We start from the raw sequence: 21206 nt of genomic DNA, 5'->3' as shown, positions 1-21206 counted from the left end.
TTAAAAGTTACTGTATAGAACACATTTTTCACTAGAGGGAGCTCAGAAACCATTCACCAGCAGCCAGTAGAGCTGTGAACAGCTCAGGCACCACACGTTTCATTTTGTAGTAGAGGCGGTGATATCTGCTTATATAAATTGAGATTATTTCAGCCATAGGGGAGTGGAGGGGAGAAAGGCAGACAGATAGATGGATGGACAGAAATAGAGACGGAGACCAAGAGTCAGAGACCAAAAGAGACAGGCAGAGACAAAGACATAGAAACTGAGAGACAAAGACAAAGACAGAGACAGGCAGATTATACACACACACACACACACACACACAAACACACACACACACAAACACACACACACATACATATATACACACATATGCATATATACAGATATATATGTATATATATATATATACATACATATACATGTATATGTACACACAGAGAGAAAGACATAAATGCGGAGGAAAAGATACAGAGATAGTTAGAGACACTGAGTCTGGCAGAGACATACAGAAACTGAGAAAGAAAGACAGAGACTGAGAGACAGAGATCAGCACATTAGTGACAGAGGGACTGTCAGAGACCAAAATAGAGAGACAGAAACAGACAGAAATTGAGACAGAAAATAGTCAGAGGTTGGGGATGACAGGATACAATAAGAATAGCATTGACTTTGGAATCAGAAGAACTGGGTCACAATTCTGACATTTCTTACTTGGAGAACTTTGGGGAAATCACAAATTTATGTGGTTGGAGCAGCAAGGAACTTCAAAGCCCATCTAGTCCAATTTTCTGCTTTTACAGATTTGTAAACTGAGGTTTAGAGCAGTTAAGTGACTTGCCAAGCTATGGAAGCTACTCTGTGCCATGTTTTCTTCATCTGTAAAAATGTGTTTAATTAAGTTCAGTCAATTACACAAGTATTTGAGCTCCTTCTATTGAGGGCATTCCTAGCCTCCAGAATCTTAAATTCTGTTTGGTGGGAAACAACACATACATAGATTAATTGATATAAAATAAACACAAAGAATATGCAAAGTAATGTGGGGAACACCAGAAATTGGGGAGATCAGAAAAGTTTTTTATGTGGTAGTTGGTCTAAGGTTTGAAGAAAGGGTGGAGTTTCCAAGAGAGAGGTTAAAGAAAAAAGGATATTCTAGGCATATGGGAGAACTTAGGCAAAGTTTTGGAGAAAGGAGATAGGATATGGGGAGAAGAACGAATGTCTAGGGTGGGGGGAAGGAGGATAATAATTATACTTGCATTTACCTTCCTCTTAGGGTTGCTATAGGGAAAGGGCTTTGTCAACCTTAAGGAACTACATTAACATGAGGTGCCATGATGAAAAGAAAAATTACATTGAAATCCTTTGAGAAGTATGAAAATTATCTCTATTATAAGTGTCTGTCAAACCCCTGAAGGGAATAAAAGGAAACTGCTCTTCACTTAATTAATAATTAATTATCAAGTATTCATTGAGATTTTACTCTGTGCATAGGGCTGTTCATTACAGCTCCTTTCCTCAAGGAGCCTGTAAGCTATTTATAGAAGCAGTATCACATAATAGAATGGACAATAAATTTCAGCTTAGAAGATGTGAGTTTGAATCTCAGATCTGGTATTTATTATTTATATAATTGATTTGGAGGCTTTAAAAAATCTCTTCTATTTTCACTCCTTCCATCTTCTGGTATTTACTAAGCCCTGGACTCCTTCTGAAAACCACATCCCTGGTCATCTCTTCCAGTATTGATTCTGATATCTCATACCTTTTTATCCTTATCTCACTAGTCCATGCAGCAGATAATTAGAATACTCCTTTCCCTATTGGCACCTCCTGATTTTCTCTATGCTGTCATCCAATTATTTTCTTCTCTCTGGAAACACCCATTCACACCCTATCCATGTTCTAACCAGGAGGAATCATTATCTCATACTGAAGAAATTAAGGCCATTTAACTCAAAGTTTCCTCCTTACCCCTTTACCTCATTGCATAACCCCTTGGCATCACCCCCTACCGTTTCTTCTTTTATTCCAGTCTCTGATGAAGAAGAAGTCTTTCTCCAAACCAAGGTCACCATGTCATGATGAAACCTCAATCCTATTGCATTTTACTTTCTCCAAAAAGTTTCCCTAATATCATCTCCAATCACTCTTTAAGCATCCATTTCCACCAATCTGTTTCCTTCTCTGATACTTACTAACATGTCTCATCTCATACTTAAAAACTCCTCTCTAGATCCTACCAGCTCTAATTTCATCCTATATTCTTTTCCCTTTCTCAGTTGAACTCCGTGAAGCCATCTACATTCAATGACTCCATTTTATCTTCTCTGTCTCTTGTTAACATCCTGTAACTGCTTCTGATTTAACTGAAATTGCTCTCTCCAGAGTTGCCAATGATGTCTTAATGAAGCAGATGCACTACAGCACTCTCTAATCATTCTTCAGGCTACTTGACTGTAGCATTTGACACTGCTGATCCCACTTACCTCTTGAATACACTTTCATGCCACTGCTCTCTCTTGTTGCTCATTCTGCTTGTCTGATCTCTCATCAGTCTCTTTTCATGTCAGACCCACTAGCTGTGTGTGTCACATAAAAATGTGTTCAGGATTTTCACTTTTCCTTCTACATACTTTCTGAAGTGACTTCATCAATTTCCATGGATTCATTCATTATCTCTATGCAGATGACTTCCAGAGCTACATATCCAGTATTAGTTTCTCTCCTGAGATTCAGTCTGGTATTATTGTCTATGAAATATTAACAACTGGATAAGTTGGAAATACCTCAAAACACATAATGCCCAAAAGAGATTTCCATAAACTGATTCCTTTACTAAACTTCCATACTACCATTGAGGTCACCATCATCCTCCCAATCACCCAGGCTTGAATCTTTGGTGTTATTCTAGACTTCTCATTTTCAGTCATGTCACATATCCAATATGTTGCCAATCTCTGTATTTCTATCTCTATAACATGTCATACGAACAACCTCTTCTATCCACACGCATAGCCACTCCCTTAGCTCAGTCTTTTATAGCCTCTTGCTAGACTATTGAAATGGCCAGCCAATTGTTTTTCCTGCCTCAGACCTCTCTCTACTTTATCTTCTGTACATCCACCATAGTGGTTTTCCTAAATTTCAGGTTTGGCCATGTTTTTTTTCCTGCTCAGTATTTCCCACTGTCTCCCTCTTGCCTCTAGGATCACATATAAATTTCCTCAGTTTTACATTTAAATCTTTTCACAAGCTGGCTTCTTCCTACCTTTCCAATCTTCATACAATCTACACCCCTCCTTGAATTCAGGGATGGGATGATTCCTGCCCACTCCCTGTCCTATATATTCCATCACTATGCCTTTAAACTAAATGAACATAATGCCTGTATCACATTCTCTTTTCTTTCCTACCTCTTGAAATTTCCAATTTCCTTCAAAACAATTATCTCCCACCTTCTACATGAAATACTTTCTGAGCCCCTCAGCTGCTAGTTCATTCCTTCCTAGAAATGTCAATTATTAATGTTGCATATATTTGGTATTTATATGTGCTCACAGTGTTTCCTGCATAGCATGCAAACTCTTTGCAGGAACCTCTAATTGACTTTTGTCATTGTGTCCCCAGCCCTTAGCAGAGTGTTTGCCTCACAATAGACATTTAACAAGTGTTTGTTCATTGCTTGATGGGTTACTAAGCTTCCCTTGCCCCTGAGCAGATTTCCTGTGTTGAACTTTGGATGAACATGGAAAAAAGTTAAAATGAATAGACAGGCATGGATAGAATTTGATTTGCTTTGATAGATAGGGAATGTCCAAATCAGTGAAATCACTGATTCATGTGTGTATTTGACCTAAGGTAGCTTTGGCTCTTTGGCTACCACATGACATTAATACCTAACTGAAATCATAGAACACATGGACCCCCAGATCTTTTTCAGATGGGTTGCTGCTTAGCCATATTTTCACCATTAGTATTTGTGTATTGATAGTTATAAGTCAAATATAACTTTACATTTATTCCTTTTATTATGCTCTTTTCCTTTGTGCTTTTTAAATTTCTCTCTCCATTTTTAGCCTTCCAGTCTTCCACTAGCATGGGGAACATTGGACCTCAGGCCACCACATCCAGGTGCTATCACCATGGTAACTATCTGCGAAGACCAGCTTCCCTCCCTCCTACTGTCCAAAAAGTGAGAGCAGCATTCTCTGGGAGTTAGATTTCCCACTCTCCCAGAACTACATCCATAGCTAAGTGTCTTCCATGCTTCTATTCCTCTATCCCCACCACCCAGACTTAACAGAATTCTCCCAGGTGCAAGAATTCATTTATAATAGGGGTGATAGGGATAATCATGTGTTTAGATCATATCTGGTGACACATATACTATGACTTCTTTTTAAAAGGGAGTAATACCCTCAATTATGCTACATTAAATCTTTGCCATGAGATTGCAAAAAAGAAAGTACTGAGGCATCCAACTGCTCCTATATGTCTGCTGTGAGCTCTTTAGGGATGGTAGCCTTAAAGGCTATTTATTTTATACATTCTTAAGGATTAAGCATTTCAACCTGCCATTGTATGAAAAGTGGCATGGTTGATTGGATAGAGAGCCAGCTTGGAATCAGGAGGGTGTCTTTCCCCAATACCTACTAACTGTGTGACCCTGGGTAATTCACTTGCCTTTTCAGAACCCCAATACAACTCCCTAGGTCTGTAAGCTACCAAGGAGTTACCAATATGCACCAATGGAAGGAATTCCTACACCAAGACGGCCCCACGATGGTGAAATCACAGATCTTGATGTCTCCAAAAGAAAATGTTCCAGGTTAGAAAACTAGGAAAAAAAATCCATAACTCCAAGGACTGAGTTCTAAACTCATTTAGCTTTCCCATCACATTCAATATTTTAGCTTCAGAAAATCTCCCAAAACCCATTCAGTCTGAAATAGCTTAGCAGAGGTGCTGAACTGGACCTGAGCCTCAAATTTTTATTTATATATTTTCTTGCTGCTGTTAAACTTGGCTGGAATAAAATGCAGCTGATATGGAATTATTATTTTCTAAATCTCAGTAGGCGGCTGAAGCCTTGGAAATGTTTTGATATTTCAGGACTTCCTTAGTTTGAATGGTAATCGGCTCCTGAGCATAAGAAGATGATGGAGTTAAACAGTAGGATAGCTGCCTTCGGGAATTATTTGGCAGCTTAAGACGGCACAGAAAGCTATATATAGACCCTACTCCAGGATGCGTGAGTCATTACTTCTGATTTGTCTCAAAAGCATGGCAGTGATTCTCCCATGAGCTAGATACAATCAGTTCACTTTTAGACCAACGTAGGAGGCATTGGAAGGAGGTGGAGTCAGGGGCTGAAGAGGTCAAACCTGCCAAGCAACAAGATGATGTTGTTGGCTGCTGCGTATCATTCCTGGGCCAGCGAAAAGGTAAAGTCGGGATAGGGTCAAAGAGAAACAAAATTTATTTGACAGCAGAGTGGAATAGTCAGGGATGCAGAGAGATAGGAGAGAGTATCAGATACAGCTTTAAGATTCGATAGATCCTCTGTGCATATAAGAGCTAGAGTCAGGGACTAGATCTGCTATTTATTATCTGAACTTGGTAAGTCTTTTCCCTTCTCCGGACCTCAGTTTCCTCATTTGTAAAAACAGGACATTGAATAATATAATGTTTGAGTTTCCTTTCTCTTCTAGTTAAGCACCTTGAAGTTAAGACTTTTTGTTTAACAGAATGCCTAGAACATAATAGACATATAGATAATAATAATAATGCTAGTATTTATGTAGCACCTTCAGGTTTGAAAAGTGTTATACGTATATTAATTCATTTGATTCTCACAAGCTTGGGAAGCTGGTGCTATTATTATCCTTATTTTATAGATAAGAAAACTGAGGCACAGAGTGGTTAAGTGACTTACCGCAGTAACTCATACAGCTTGGGAGTATCTGAGGCTTCATATCAATTCTAAATCCAAGTCTTGCACTCTATCAATTATGCCACCTAACTTCCTAAACATATGTTTGTTCAACATAATTTCAATTATAATTCTATGAGTTTTATGATCTCAGACCTCTCTCATATCTACCTATTGCTATATGTTAATTTTTTTTTTTAATTCTGATAGACAGGTTTTGTTTTGATGTCACCTTCATTTCAATTGATTAACCAAAAAGCATTTTCCACATGCCTACTATGTGTCAGGCATTGTGCTAAATAGTGGGGACACAAATGAAGGCATAAACACAATCCTTACTGTCAAGGATCTCCAATTCTAATGAGGGAGGCCACATTAAGTCACTAGGTACATCCACTGCGTATGCATAGTAAAAGGAAGGTATTTTCAGAGGGAAAGGCATTAGTAGCTAAGAGGACTGAGGAAGGGTTCCCATAGAAGGTTAAGTTTAAATTGAACCATGTAGGAAGGCCAGAATTCTAAGAATCAGAAAGGAAGAGGTGGGGCATGTTGGATTTGAGGGATGGTCAATGTGAAGACAAATAGCTCAGAGAAAGAATGGGCAAGGAACAAGAAGTAAGCCAATATGGCTACATCCTGGAATTCATGGAAAAGAATAAAGTGTAATCAATCTATCAATCCATCTGGTCTTACTTTGCCAAACCCCACTTGACTATAAATTGAGGCCCCAAAGGGTGCCTGACTACTTTTGCTAGAATAGTCCTAGAGAAGTCCTAAGATCCTCAAGATTCTAGGAATAAACCTCTAATCTTATAGCTCAATGGTCCCCATCTAGTGTGGCCTCCATGCTAATCAACCAGTTGATACCAATTAGCATTTTAAAGGGGATATTTACTGATAAAGGATAGCAATAACAAAGTAACAATAGACATTTCCCCCAAATGAATGTGGGGGTAATGCACAATATCCTTAAAAGCACACTATCCCTGGTCCCTGGAAAAAGTAGGAAAGTGAGGTTAAACTTATCAAAGGTAGTCAGGGGTACATGTCGGGTACTTCAAGACTCCTGGACCTTGGAGTCATTTTCTTCCTTCACAGATTTCCACTAAATTCATTTTAGAAAGAGATAACACATAACAATTGACAAATTATTCCATTGATCAACTGAATTTACTACTCCCAGGTTATGGCATCTCAGCTACAACTGGAAAATCTATTGTGGGGCTTGGTCAAGAAAGTCTCTCTGTTGCTGCTTCTGGCTCTGGTGGTCTCTGCTACCTACTTCAGTTGCTGAAATGATTATTCGTGTTTCTTTTGACTTTTTCAAATTTGAAAGGATATAATTTGGTCAATTCCAAGTTAAGCCAAGTCAATCAGCATTTATTAAGCATTCACCTAGTCAGGCACTGTGCAAAGCACTGAGGATACAAAGAAAGTTAAAAAAAAGGTCCCTGCTCTCAAGGAGCTCACAATCGAAGTGAGAGACACCACGCAAATAACTATGTAAAAATATATTATAGACAGATTAAAATGAAGATATTTAAAGGGGGAAATCACTAGTAAAGAAGATGAAGAAAGGTTTCCCACAGAAGGTGGGAAGCTGAGACCTGAAAAAAGCCAGGTTCTAGAAATGGTGAGGAGGAGAATTCCAAGCATGAGTAACAGCCAGTGTGAATTCCTGGAGTCAAGATACAGATTTCCTATTTCAAAGAAGAGCAAGGAGACCAGGCAGTATCAATGGATCACAGAGCATGTATATGAGAGTAAGGTACAAGAATTCATTCACTTGAGATCAGGAAAGAAAAAAAACATCATAAACAGGATCATTTGGCTTAGGCAATTGTGGTAGATATGGGAAGGGGGGCGATGTGACGCAACCAGATGCCCTTCCCTCTACCCCTCCACCCTCACAACAAGTCCTCCTGACCTGAAAACCACAAGGATTTAGAGTTCTGAGGAATGGGCAGTGCTTCTATGGTACATCCACAGAGTTCTGCCTCAGTAGCCAATTCAAAAGACTTTTTTTTTAATCACCATATAATGTGGACCCTTCAGCTATCAAAGGCAACTAGGTGGTATGGTGAATAAAGCAAGGGATGTGGAGTCAGGAAAATCTGAATTCAAATCCAGTCTTTTATACTTGCTGGCTGTGTGTAGAGAAGACATTTGAATTCTGTTTGACTCAGCTTTCTTATTTGTAAAATGGGCATATTATACAATTTCCATTTTCAGACATTGCCCACTTACTCAGTTGTTTGATTTCTATGTCTGCCTTTCTCTATTGAAGTTTCTTGGTGACAGTACTCAATACAGTACCTGGGTCAAAAGGTCTTCATTGTTTATTTAATCATTCATTCATTTATTGGCAGTTTATTTACAATTTAACAAACATTACAGACATATTAAAATCTTTCAATGATATATCAGCTGAGAAAAGAGTTATCTTTCACCATTAACTAAAACTACAGACTTGTCCATAGACATATTCTGACCATTCAATACTGCATAAGTTATAGTCAAAATCTCTCCAGAATTCTCTTAAACAGTATTATTGAATTTCCAAATTCCTTCTCAGCCCCTAAACAAGGCCCATCATGAGATTCTACCTTTTGTAAGAGTTCAAAAGGTGACTGTGAGTTTTTCTGCCAGCAGACACCTCAGAGATTGAAGAGTGGATGTTCTGATACTTTCCACAACAAATCTTCTCTGCAGGATAGGAGTTAAATTAAAATCTCTCAAAATGTCTCTCCAAAATTCTTTTACTTGACAGTTACATCACCTATTTCCAAGGAAAGAATTTCTCCTAGGCATTTCTCCTGGGCTCATGCAGTCTCTCTTCTACTCATGACAATTAAATTGTCTCACCCAAGAGTCTTCTCCCTTTCTTAAAGCTAGATTAAGAATATCCAAAGTCTCTATGAGAGAGATTATAGACAGAGACACAGAGAGAGATAGGGAAAAAGACAGAGAGACAGAAAGAGGGAGATAAAGAAAGAGGTAAGTGGGTAGAAACATAAATAAATGATAGATAATGTGTATATATATATATATATGCATGTATAATAATAATGATATCTTGCACTTACATAGATAGCACTTTAAGGTTTGCAAAGCACTATACATGTTATTTCATATAGTCCTTGCAATAATCCCATAAGTTAGGTGATCTTATTATTTTGTAGATGAGGAAACTGAGGCAAAGAGAAATTAAGTGATTAGCCAGAGTATCACAGTTAGTGTTGTTGATAGGATTTGAACTCAGGTCTTTCTGAGTCAAAGTCCAGCACGCTATCTCCTATGACACCTAGCTTCCTTAAGGACCTGCTGTCTCTCCTAGTACATTGAAAACTCCTTGAGAACAGGGATTGATTAATTTTTGCCTTTTTGTCACTAGCACCTATCATAGTGACTGGAACGTGGTAAATATTTCATATATGTTTGATGACTGACTGCTTGCTTGATTCATTAGAGAAACAGAAAGTAAAAGGAGTAAAGTTTTCCTTAAATTATAAGGACTTCAATGTGAAAACAAAGAAAGAAAATCATCTAGGTCTATGTCAGGAGGTTGATAGAATTATTTCACACCAAGAGAAACAGGGGGAAAAAGAAACAATAGATACTTGAAGTCAGATAATCGAAAAAGAATTTGCCTAAATAGGAAAGAATCATGCTTATGGAGGAAGAAGCAATTGCTTGTTCGTTGTTTGGAGGGTTGGTTTGTCTTTTAATGGAATGATGCTGTAGATACACAGGTGATTTCAGGTGTGAGATAACAGGATGAGGGTAAGAGGGAGAAGGTACTACTCTTGGTTGGCAACTTTATCCAGAAGAATTTTGAGGCCGATATTTGTATAACTAAAAACAACAAGGGAGATTTCTTCTGTCTTTTTAAAGTTTTTATTCAACTCACAAGAAAGATCTCATAACATTTACCAATTGGAATGCAACTTACCCACTTCTGGTGTTTCACACGGGCACAAATTATGCTATTAGGAAAAAAATGGAAGAAAAAAGCATCACTAAAAATTCTAGATTTCTGCTTGGAAAAAAAATGAAGATCTTGTTGACTCACATGGTGTCCTGAGTATTGCCACTAAGAGACTTCAGAAAAGAAACACAAAAGTGGAAAATGAACAATTTTCAAGTAAATGGTGACTCAAAATGGAATTTTTATTTCTGGGCCATATCTTAAAATAGGAATAGTGGGTTTTTATGCTGGTCACCCTTTTTAATATTAGTTGAAACTTCATTCATTCCCTTCAACTCATTGGTTACCTCCATTACTCAGTAATATCTCCTCCTTTGTGGTCCATTCTATTCATATCTACCACCCAATCAAAATCCTGGTAGCTATTGTTTACAGACCTTTCAGTCACTCCCCTTCCTTCCTCAATGAGTTTGGTACCTGACTCACACTTTTCTTTCCTCCTGATCTCCTGTTTCCACACATGGGAACTTCAACACTCATATATCATACCCACTCAATTCCTCAACCCACTCACTTCTCATGACCTCACCTCTGCCACACACAAAGATGGTCATACCCTTGATCTTGCCAATACCCACAAATGTACCACTTCCATGCTCATGAATTCTCTAATCCCTTTATCTGATAATATATTGGTTTTCCATCTCTCCCTCTCCCTTCCCTTACCAAACTCTAGTATTTGACCATACCATAACCTCTAATCCTTGTACCTCTCAATTCCCTCTCAAACCATCTCCTCTGCAATGAGCTAATCTCTCCTCTTTTCCCATCTTTTCCCCTTGATGAGCACCTTCAACTCTCTACTGTTCTCTTCTCTTAATTCCCTACCCCCTTTATCCTTATTTCTGATTTCACCCCACCAAGACTCTGTCCTAGATCAGATCCACCACTTCTGACATCTTCCCTCCTACACATGTGTGCCTGAATAAAGATGGAAAAAAATCACACAACTCTTCTGACTGGGTTCATTACAAATTTAAGTTTATACATCTTCAAATAGGCCCTTGATGCTACTAATCAGTCTTTCTATACCCCCCCCCAAACCAACTCACTATCTATCTCACTCTCCACAGGGATCCTTCCAAGTCTTTTTTATCCTTCTTCAAACCTCCCATGACTTCTTTTATCCTCACTCTTTCAGCTGAGAACCTTGCTTCATATTTTATAGAAACAACTGAGGCCATTTGTGGTGAATTCTTTTTTCTTTCTTATTGCATATCACACTCAGCATCATACTAGAACAGGTGGCCTAACTCCTTACCAAATTTCATTTCTCCACCTGAACTACTTATGCCATTTTATCATACCTCCTCCGATGAATTATTTCCTCTGTTATCTCAGTCTCTCATTTACCTTCAATCTTTCTCCACTGGCCCCCTTCCCCAGTGCCTGAAACATAACCACGTCTTCCTCATCCTGGAAAAAAAAAATCTCATTTGGTCCTTCCATCCCTGCTAAGTACTGCCCTGTATGTCTTCTGTCTTTTGTGATCAAAATTCTCGAGAAGGCCTTCTAAAATATTTGTTTCTTTTTTCTCTCTTCTCACTTTCTAACACAGAATCTGGCTTCAAACTTCATCATTCCACAGAAAATGTTTTCTCCATAATTACTAATGATTTCTTAATTACCAAATCAATTACTTTTTCTCAATCCTAATTCTTCCTGACCTCTCTGTAGCCTCCAATACTGTTGATCACTTTTTCCCTAATCTGCTCCTCTCTCTAGATTTTTTTTGGGGATTACCACTCTTCCCTAGATTTCCTATCTATCAAACCATTTCTTCCCATTCTTCCTTGATAGAGCATTATCTAGGTCCAACAAGATTCTATCCTGGACCCACTTCCTCTATACTATTTCACTTGATGATCTCATCAGCTCTCACATTTAATTGCCGTCTCTATGTTGATGGTTTTAAAATCTCCCTATCCTTCCCCAAACTCTCTGCTGACCTCCAATCTCACATCTCCAACTGCCTTGCAGACATCTCAACACGTCCACAGCTGAACTCATTATCTTTCCCACAAAGGCTCCCCTCTCTTCATTTCCCTATTACTGTCAAGGGCACACCCTTCTCTCACCACTCAGATGCACAAGCTACATGCCATCCTTGACTCTTCACTGTCTCTCACCCTCCCATATCCCACCTGTTGCCAAGATCTATTGATTTCATCTTCGTAACATTTCTTGAATATATTGCCTTCTTGCCTCTGATATGGCCACAACTATGGTTCAGGCCCCCATCATTTAATTCTTGAACTATTGTCATATCCAACCTCAACTTGGCTGCCTCAAAGCTCTCCCCACTTCAGCTCCAATCTACCATCTATTCAGCTACCATTCCTAAAGTGAATGTCTGACCATGTTACCCCTCCACCCACTCAATAAAATCCAGTGACTCCCAATTGCCTCTAAGATTAAATACAAAATCATCTGTTTGGTGTTCAAAGTCCTTCATAACCCATCTCCTTCTCAGCTTTCCAGTCTCCTGGCATCTTACTACCTGCCATGTGCCTTTCAATCCAGTTATCTTGGCCTCTTAGCCGTTTCTTGACAGAACAATCAAACTCTTGGCTCCTGTCTGTCTGTTTGACTGTACCTTATGCCTAGAATCCTCTCTCCTTTCTCCACACTCACAGTCAGAAGGATCATATCTGGTCAGAACTGGTAGGCCTGACTTCTGGAAATAGCAGGGGGTCCTTCAATCTTCCCCACTCAGCTGTCTCCTGTTCTTTAGATGAAAGTTTGTGAGGTAAAAGTTTGTGAGGTGAAAGTTTCTGAAGTGAAATTTCTTGAGGCAATGAATGATGTGAGAGTTGAAGTGAATAAAAGCTAGTTTGAATATTGTTATTTTGGGGGGGGGGTGTTGCAATCTCCTGAATCTAATCAAAAGGGCTTTAAACTGAAAACAAATAAGAATGGAGGAAAACCAAATCTCCATATATAGGAATTACATGGAGAAATTGTAGGAAAAAATGGTCAAGAAACCCAGAAATGCATAAGAAGAAAAATCCATGAAAAGGCCAAGACTTTGGGAGAAGCGTTTTGGTGAAGCTCAAAAGAGACAGGAATATTATCAATGTAATCAGATTATACACAGCACATTTCATGCATTAGAAAAAAAAGAAATAAAAAGTTTGGGGGAATATATAACTAGCTTGGCTCAGACATGAGAAACTAGTAATGAGAAATTTATGTATTTCTCCTCCTCCTTCTCCTCTTCCTTCTTCTCCTCCTCCTCCTCTTCTCTTTTCTCTCTGGCTCTGTCTCTCTGTGTCTCTCAAGCAAAATATCTAATAATTTCTTGAATTTCTTTGCCTTAATTATGAGTTAATCTTTCAAATGATGTAGAAATCTTCAAAGGAAGACCCTGTTAGAGATAAAATTCTCACCAACAAAAAGAAACTGCTGTCTGGGGGAAAAATGAAAAATTGTGTGAAGAATTCATTCTATGTTAGAATTTGAGATGGTGAAGAGGAAGCCAAGAATTTTCTGGTATGCACCTTAGATTTTAGGAGATTAGATTTGAATAAGTTCAGAGAAAGGATGGATAGCATCCTATGGTCTATAAATCTGTAGAGAGAGTCATCCCAGGAGGGATCAGAAACTCTAAAGATTAAATTTTGTAAACATAAAGAACTTTTAAAAATAAAGGATAAAAAAAGGAAATTATGTAAAATACATGTGGGATATACAGAAATCTTTCAAACCCTCTAAGATGTGTATAATAATAATAATAATAATAATGTACAGAATATAGAAGCAAAGTCAGATAAGAGGACAAGTGCAAATATATGACACAATATTGAAGTCACAATTTCACAACTGATAAAGTTCAGAATAAGGAAAGTCTAGAGAGGAAACATAAAAAGAAAGTTGGGTGAGAGAAAGCATGTTAGAGCGAAAGGATAGGTCCAAGAAGGGGCAGAACTTTTGCTCAAGGTGAATGGGATGATGACAATAATGAGAGTATGTGACTACTCAACTTTCACTTTCTTTCTCTTTCCTCCTCTAAAAAGATTGATCTTTAGGGTGGAAGGAAGAGAGTAATGGTATCCATGAGAGAGTTGATGTCCAAAGCAAATAAGGAGTTAAGTATTCTCAACTGACTGTACTGGCTTGAACTAAATGTGTGAGTAGAGGAGTAAGAGGGGAGGATGGCAGATATAGGAGGACATAGAAGGGCAATGTTCTTTTTTATTGGTATCCCAATTTTCCTCATTAATAAAGTATACTAAGTTGGACAAAAAAGAAGCAAACAATTTCTGGTTTGGACCTTTATAGTGTTCTCCGGACTTTGTCCTGTTCTTTTTTTTTTTCCATATTGAATACTCTTACTTTAAGGTTTATTCATTGTGAATAGGTAATAGTGTAATGGATAGAAAGATGTTCTCAGAACCAGGAACAGCTGGGCTCATGTCCCATCTCTAACACATATTGACTACATGACTCATAGCAAATCACTTCACCTTTTGAGGATCTAGAAAACTCTAAGAATATGTTGCCAAGAATGCGACAATCTGTATTGGTAGAAAGGGTTCCTTAATCAGGAGTTCCTTTTGGTCCCAACAACAATGAAATCACGTATGCAAAAACCTACCCCTACCTTAGAAATCAAAGCACTTTTTTCATTTATCACCTTGATTCATGGATTTTTTTTTTAACCTTTGGCAACCTGTATGATGTAATTGAAAAGGCATATGGTTTAGTCGAAAGACCTTACATTAAGTAACATTAAGTGTAACATTTAATGAATCAAATCCCATTCCTGAGCTTCTCTTTCCAATGACTTAAATTTCTAAGTCTGGGTAATTCTATGCATATCTTGCCAGATAGGTACCTAGAACATGAATGAAAGAAGGAAGGAATGTAAGAGGGGCAGCTAGGTGGCACAGTGGATAGAGCACCTGCTTTGGAGTCAGGAGGACCTGAGTTCAAATCCGACCTCAGACACTTGATACTTACTAGCTGTGTGACCCTGGGCAAGTCACTTAACCCCAACTGCCTCACCAAAAAGCAAAAAAAAAAAAAAGAGAGAGAAAGGAATGTAAGCATAAATTAGTAAATGGAAGGATGCATTTATGAAAACACAATTATTAAGAATTTATTACATGTCAAGTCCTGTGCTAAGCTCTTGAGATACAAATAGGAATTGATCTCAAGGAGCTTACATTCTACTCAAGGAAAGCAGTACCTATGGGAAGTTTTAGCTGCAGAGTATGTAGAAAGGTCCTGACTCCTTACTATGCATCAATAGCCATAAGGCAATGCCACAGCTGTGGAAGAAATAAATACTGGACAATGGATAAGTCATAGTGGTTCTTCAGCTCCTTAGATTTGTAGCTGGTGACTCACTGCTTATCTAAGAGGCAGGAGTGGCCATGTTAGTCTCACAGGGTGAGGTAGACCTAGAAGATCCTAGACAATGACCTTTGGGAAAGGAGGAGGAAGGTCTGAGTATAGTCATGGATCAGGGACTCTGGGTATTCTGATACCCAATAAACCACATGCATAGAGATGGAGTGGGGAAGTTTCAGCATACAACTGGGAGATGGAAATAGAAAAGGAGCATTCTTGGGAAGGTTAGAGGGAAGAACTCCATTCCATGGGTGGTAGGTGTACTGGGAAGAAGGAAGAGGAAGGTATGGTTTCCAGTGGCATCTGAGCTTATGGGATATCCCTGTTCCATTTCCATATGCTCAGTGACTCATCACCTTCTAATATTAACTTTTCCACTAGCACAGAATCAGAAAGTATGGTCATGCCATTGAAATGAATTTCCATTCTAAATATTATTCCATACTCTAATTTTACCAAGTTGTTTGCTTAGCCTTAGGAAGTTGGATTTGATCTAAATCAATGAACATTTGATGGGCAGCTAGGTGGTGTGGTAGATTAGAGAACTGGTCCTGGGGTTAGGAGGACTGGAGTTAAAATCTGGCCTCAGATACTTACTAGCTGTGTTACACTGGGCAAGTCATTTAAGCCTGTTGGCCTTACTTTCTTTCATCTGTAAAATGAGCTTGAGAAGGAAATGACAAATCATTCTAGGTTCTTTGCCAAGAAAACCCCAAATGGGGACATGAAGAGTCAGACATGACTGAAATGACTCAATAATGACAAATAAACTTTTTAGAGCCTTTGAGATCGTCTATCTATTTTATAGATAATGATACTGAGAAAATGACTTTTCCACAGTCACAAAAGTAATAAATACAAGAGAAATTTGGAATTCAAATTTGGGTCTGCTGATAGCCAACTCAGTTCCTCTTTCATCTCACCATACCACCTTAAAATTAAATAATTATTTTGCATGCTAAGATGATCATTGTGACTTTAGCATATATGTATAAAAATATGTAATGTGTGTATATACATACATATATATGTATATAATTTTTCTGCTTCCTTCATCTAAGAATTAAAACAGCAATAATAGTAAAAATAAAATAACATAACCCAACATAAGCAAACCTCACTCCTCATCTATAGAAGAAATTCTGGATAATTTCCATCATGGCTTGATTTTGACCTCCTAATGGAAAGACTTTCAAGAACCTTGAATTGACTGAAATAGAAATTTAAGTTGAGCTTCTCATGGGAACAATATACTGCAAGCATATATATACATACATATATATACATATATACACATATATACATATACGTGTGTATATATATATACACATATATACATATATACATATATACATATACATGTGTGTGTGTGTGTGTGTGTGTGTGTGTGTGTATATATATATATATATATATATATATATATACTTGCTTTGTCTTCTTCCAATTGCATTTGCTTTCTTGAATCTGTTTAGGAAAGGGTCTTCTGACAATGACCAAATTAACTCTGATTTTGTGAGATGATACTAAAATCAAGTTTCCTCTAAATCCAACTTAAGTCTCTGAAACCCTGTACATTAAAACCCATATGGTTGAGGTGAAAGGCCAGGGCTATAAGATCACTATGCCACATGGGAAGCTCTAAGACCATGGGAATACCTCCTACTTGGGCTATTTTTGGTTAGTGAAGTTCAGAGGCTCTTAAAAAGTTAATGCTAGTCATTTCTCAAGTCTCTCATGAAGAGATTTAGAAGAATTTTATCCCTGTCATTTCACTTCTAAATTTAAAACAAAGCAGATGCCAATTATGGAGATTACAAATATAAATATATGTATATAACCATTATATATTTACTGTTCTTTCTCACTTGATGTCCTCAAAGTCATGAGAAAGAGGGAGACTGCCAAAGAGATGTACTGCCAATATTGAGATCACAGTTCAAGCTATGAGCTTGCTTAAAATCAGATGACTTGAGTTTGCATTTTGCTTCTGCTTCTTATCACCTGCATGAGCTCGAGCAAGTCACACCACCACTTTAGATCACAGTATCCTCATCTTCAAAATGACAGAGTTCAACTAGATGATCTCTAAGGTCCCTTCCAATTTATAATGTATGATTCTATGAATGTTAATCCTGACCCCAGGTTTTTTTTTTTAATAAAGAACTTATACAGTATTAAAAGTAATTACCTGTATAAGTGTGTGTGTGTGTGTGTGTGTGTGTGTGTGTGTGTGTGTGTAAGAATAACTAACATTTATATAGGACTTTAGGAGTTGATATATATATATATGATTTTTCAATTCTAAATTCTTTTCCTCCCTCCAGTCCCGAGGAGGTGAGAGTCCCACTGTCCTTTGGTTTGGGCAGAGAGCAACTAGAGTACCCCGTTCAGTTCTGGGCACCCCAAGGTAGGAAAGAAACAGATAAGCTGGAGAGTGTTGAGAAAAGGGCCATCAAGATAGTGAGAGGCCTTCAATTGAGGTCATATGAGGAGCAGTTAACACAACTGCTAGCCTGGACAAAAGTAGATGTAGGGTCATGATAACTGTGTTCAAGTATTTGAATGGCCAGTAGTTTAAAAGAGGAACTAAGGTTTTCCTGTTTGGTTCTAGGTCATGAAAGTTACTAAAAGCTCACGTTTTTGTAGTTCTAAGTTATTATCATTATGCTTCATTGTGGTCCCTTTCCTACCTGTCAGAGCAATCATTGTCAGTCTCATTTTGTGTGTTCATCAACCATTCTCCATCCAGTATGTTTGGGCATATCCCTGGACATTGCCTTAGTCTGTCCTCTTCCCTCTTGTCCTTCTCTTCTTTTACTGTCTGCATGTTTCTGTCTTTTTATGTCTCTGTCTGTCCCTCTCAGTTTGTCTCTGTTTCTCTATGTCCCTGTCTCTGTCTCCCTGTCTCTGTTTCTCTCTGTGTCTCTCTGTGTGTCTCTGTGTGCCTCTGTCTCTCTTTCTCTCTCTCTCTGTCTCGCTGTCTCTGTCTCTGTCTCTCTCTCTCCATCTCATCTGTTCTAATGGACTTAACTCCTCATGCAAATGACCTTCAATTACATATAAAGGGCTCATTTCTCTCCTATAGTTGTACATCTTCTGATCCCTTCTGGACATCTTCATCTGGGTGCCCTCAGGCATCTCAAACTCAATATTTCCAAAACAGAACTCATTATCTTTCCTACTAAACCCACTCCTCTTCAGTCCCACATTTCTTCTCAGGGCACTATTTTCCTTTGGGGCAACGTGTACTTAACACTAAGTATATTGTTCTTCTAAAAAGTTTTTTGTTCACAACTAATAAATGGTCAAAAGAAAGGAATAGATAGTTTTCAGAGGAAGAAATCCAAGCTATCAATTGCCATGTAAAAATAGCCTAAAATTTGAGAAATGGAAGGGTGCTATAATGCTCTTCATCATGTCCTCCTTCCTCAGGAAAGTCATCATTGGGAAATCTCATTATCATGCAAGATTGCATCTGCCGGGTACTCACACCTCATGAGTAAACTTTGCCCTCTGATCTCTGGCTAGGGAGAAAAGCCATAGGCTAAAGGGTCTCTACTAAAAGTGAGGATTCAGTACCGTCATCTCCACCCTTACCAATAGCTATGCTGCTTTAAACCCCTTTGGAACTCTTCAGCACTCCCTGCCAGGTACCTTATCTCCCCTCCTCTTGTCAGCTTCCTTTTGTTTATTGACATTCTCTATTAGATTATAAACTCCATTAGGGCAAGGACCTTCTATTTTTATTTGTATTTATATCCTCTGTTTCTGGGCACAGTGAGTGGCACTAGTAGGTACTTAATAAATGTTTATTTGTTGATTGACATGCAAATTAAAACAATTCTAGGTCCTTGGGTGTGGCCTTTTTACTGAGTCCGTTTTATAGAACAAATTCTTTTATTAAGGGGATTTGTTCTGTGAAGATTGGATTCAGTCAAAAGGCCACACTTCAGGACCTAGAGATATACATGTGGCTTTGAGGCCACAGGTTCCCCACCCCTGGATAGACAAACATCTCACACTGTATACCAAGATAATGTCAAAATGGGTACATGATTTAAACACAGTGATATTATAAAGAAATTAAGGGAGCATAGAATATATTATCTGTCAGATCTATAAATAAGGGAATCATTTATGACCAAACAAAAAACAGAAAGTATTATGGGATATAAAATGAATAATTTTGATTACATTAAATTAAAAGGTTTTTGCACAAACAAAACCAGTGCAACTAAAACTAGAAGGAAAGCAGAAAACTGGGGGTGGGGAGATTACAGGAGGGTTCTTTGATTAAAATCTTTTTTCTCAAATATGTATATATAGAGAGAACTGAGTCAAATCTATAAGAAAACAAGGCATTCCCCAATTGATAAATGATCAAAGGACATAAATAGGCATTTTTCAGATGAACTCAAAGCTATATATCCTCATGTGAAAAAAAATGCTCTTAAATCACTATTAGTTAGAGAAATGCAAAATGAAACAACTCTGAGGTATCACCTCACACCTGTCAGATTGGCTAATATGACAGAAAAAGGAAATGACAAATGTTGGAGGAGGTTAGGGAAAATTGAGACTAATGCATTATTGGTAGACTTGTGAACTGATCAAACATTCTGGAGAGCAATTTAGAACTATTCTCAAAAGGCTATAAAACTACACCATAGCCTTTGACTCAGTAATAGCATTACCAGGTCTGTATCCCAAAGAGTTTTGTTTGTTTGTTTGTTTATTTATTTGTTTTTTAAGGAAAAGGACCTATATGTAAGAAACTATTTATAGAAGCTTTTAATTGAAGAGATGCCCATCATTTGGGGAAAGGCTGAACAAGTTGCGATATATGATTGTGATAAAACACTATTGTTCTGTAAGAAATGATTAGCAGGATAATTTCAGAAAAACCTGCAAAGCCTTATATGAATTGATGCAAAGTGAAGTGAGTAGAACCAGGAGAACATTGTACATAATAATAGCAATATTGTAGCATGACCACCTGTGAATGCTAGGGCATTCACATACTAGCATATTCCCAGCAATATAATGATCTAAGACAATTTCAAAGGATGCATGATGAAAAATGCTATTCACCTACAAAGATAAAACTGATAAGAATCTAAATGAATATCAAAGCATACTTTGTTCTTACTTTTATTGTCTTGGTTTTTTTTTTCTGTGTTTTCTTTCACATCACGACAAATATGGAAATATGTTTTGTGTGACTACATATGTATAGTCTATATGAAATCACTTGCCTTCTCAAAAAAGATTTTGGAACTCAAAATTTTAAAAAATGTTAAATATATATATATTTAAAAATAAATTATTTTGAAAAGTATTGTATATTTGTCAAAAGTTACATTTAAAAGTACTGATGCAAGTAGGGGATACACAGCTCCAATTTAAGGGGAGTGCAATGGAAAAGGTAACAAGCTATTAGCAATAGGCTTTAAATTAGAGAGAAAGGATTAATCCTAAACTATATAGGCATTCATCTATCTTAGTCTCTGGGAGATCTCTGATGCATAAGGTCTAGGCTGGTGGAACCTGGCATAAAAGAAAGTCTGCCAGAAAAGAAAGTCTACAATACTAATAGAAAGAAGAATTATAAACAAAATACCTACAATTATTACAACAGTGTAAATGGAAAGAGTCAGGGAGAGACAGAGACAGAAATAGAAACACAGATACAGACAGACAAACAGAAAAAAAAGAGAAGTGGAAAACTATGTAATTATAATGACCAAGTTTGACGCTCTGTTAAAGATGTAAAAATGCACTTCCCTCTGTTCTTTACATTGGTGAAGGATTTTGGAGTGGAGAATGGCCTATACTGTCAATCTGGACTACCTTTTTTAGTTTTATTGAATTAAAAAGGAAGGAAAAGAAGGAAGGAAAGTGATACAATGAAGACAATACAAA

This window comes from Vombatus ursinus, unplaced genomic scaffold (assembly GCF_900497805.2).
Source record: "Vombatus ursinus unplaced genomic scaffold, bare-nosed wombat genome assembly UNPS02014837.1, whole genome shotgun sequence".
Lineage (NCBI taxonomy): Eukaryota > Metazoa > Chordata > Mammalia > Diprotodontia > Vombatidae > Vombatus > Vombatus ursinus.
The sequence above is the reverse complement of the archived record's forward strand: the minus strand, read 5'-3'. Positions refer to the sequence as shown.